Raw genomic sequence first — 2348 nt, forward strand, 5'->3', positions numbered from 1 at the left:
CAGATTCCATATTTTTTTTAAAGTGTAACTCACTTGTTTTCCCCACTCTTCTTCCATTCCTTGGCTCTTCCTATCTTCAGGCCTCTATTGTTAAAAAAAAAAAAAAAATCCTCATTTTGTGTGTGTTGTGTGTGTGTGTATGAGTGTGCTTGACTGCATGTATGTCTGTGTACCATGTGCATGCCTGATCCCTCGGGTGTCCAGAGAAGGGCACTGGATCTCCTGGAACTGGTACAGATGGTTGTGAGCCACCGTGTGGGTTCTGGAAATCAAACTCAGGTCCTCTAAAGGAGCAGCAAGTGCTCCTACGCCTGAGCCTCCTCTCCAGTCCCCTTTTAGGCCTCTGTCCATGCTCAGTTCTGTTCACCAGTTTCTTGTTTTGCTGTGAGCCTACATTGGTGACCTGCTGAAACAGCCTACCTTAGAGTCAGGAAACAAACTTCATAGAGGTTTGCTGTCTGAGCAATGAATTTACAATTCAGAGCACCACAGAGCACGGGCAGACCGTGCCACTTCTTTGCAGTGCCTTACACTTGTCGACTTGGGCTGGAAGGAGCCAGCTGAGTGATTCCTGGTGAGGGACCTGGAGATGCTACTGTAATTCACACTCTGACCGCCTCCTAGCAACTCCAGGAAAGAGGCGTGGTAAACAACATAGCACCAGGAAAGCATAGGGTGGGAAGGAGTGTCAGTAAGACCCCGGTTTCCCTAATCCGATGTGAGTTGTAGATGTTTGGCCCAGGTCTGTCCTGCACATACTTTGAGCTCATATGCTGGACAGTGCTGGTAATAAAACAGGCTTTAGACTTACCAGACACCAATTACAACCAGGAAACATACAGCTCCTGTCTGAAATCTCTCTATTCCTATTCTGATTCTGTACTCAACGTCATGTAAAAGCGGAGTATTGGGACCAAATGAACTCGTCTATACTGTTAGCACAGTGTTGCATCAGAGCTTACCCTTACATACTGCTTGTCTGAGAGGCCCCCCCTTTTTTTTAATCCTTGTTACCTCATTGCTATAGCTGTATATGTGTAGCCCTACCTTTTTTCTGAGCAGAGAAAATCCACAATAAAAGGTTTTCTTCCGAGTAACATAGGCAGTAAATAGGATTTCCAGTAAATATTGTCCCCCAGGCTTTAAGGATACCCAAGTTTAATTCTCCCCTTTGTTACTGAAATAAAATACCCTCCTGTTCCTACCACACCTGCATCCAATCTGGACACCTGACTCCAAGAGAAAAATGAGCTGTCTCTGGTCTTTAAGTATCTGAAAGGCCTCCAGGCAGAAGTGAGATGTGAAAGACTGAACAAAGCAAAGCAGAAGCGTTCCCAAGGCTTAGAAACAAGAGGGATGAGTACTGCGTATCCTTTCCGTGGAGGAAACCGATTTATCACATGAAGACTGGACACACTGAGCCAGCAGGGATGTGCACCTTGGGGTATTTAGAAGAATTCAGCTGGTAGGAAACCAGTGTTAGTACAAATGAAATTCACTCACGGGGGTACTGGGTTTCCTATGTACAAAGCACAACTTCAGAGCCTCAGCTTTCGGTCTATAGTGTTCACTGTCTTTACACTCGTTAGCCTATTCAGTTCAGCGCTCTTCTGTCTATATAGTATAAGTCAGTCTGCATATTTTCTTTCAAATGAATTCCAGCATCTTACTCTTTGATAATTCATGGTGGGTCAAATAAAATTGAAGTTTTATATCAGAATCATTTTGTTGTTGTTTCTTTTCTTGAAAATTGATTTTATTATACAATATGTTTTGATTATGATTTTCCCTTCCCCTACTCCTCCCAGTTCCTCCCCATATCCCCTCCCATCCCAACCCACACCCTTCTGTCTCTTCTTAGAAAACAAAAAGGCATCTAAAGAATAATGGCAAAATAAGATAAACAAGGCTGGAGAGAAGGCTCAGTGGTTAAGAACACTGACTGCCCTTCCAGAGGTCCTGAGTTCCATTCCCAGCAACCACATGCTGGTTCACAACCATCTACTAAGATCTGATGCCCTCTTCTGGTGTGTCTGAAGACAGCAACAGTGTACTCACATACATAGAATAAATAAATAAACAAATCTTTTTTTTAAAAAAAAGAGATAAAACAAAACAAATCAGAATGAGACAAAACACACAGTTGAAAAAGAGCCAAAGAGAAAACACAAGAAACAAATAGATGCAGAGACACACAGTTCACTCACACAGGCATCTCATTAAACCCAAACCAGAAGCCATAGTATATACACAACCTATAAGGTAAATAATAATAAATCATTTTCAGCCGGGCGGTGGTGGCACACGCCTTTAATCCCAGCACTCGGGAGGCAGAGGCAGGCGGATTT

The sequence above is a fragment of the Mus pahari genome, chromosome 6 (assembly GCF_900095145.1).
Source record: "Mus pahari chromosome 6, PAHARI_EIJ_v1.1, whole genome shotgun sequence".
In the NCBI taxonomy this organism is placed as follows: Eukaryota; Metazoa; Chordata; class Mammalia; order Rodentia; family Muridae; genus Mus; species Mus pahari.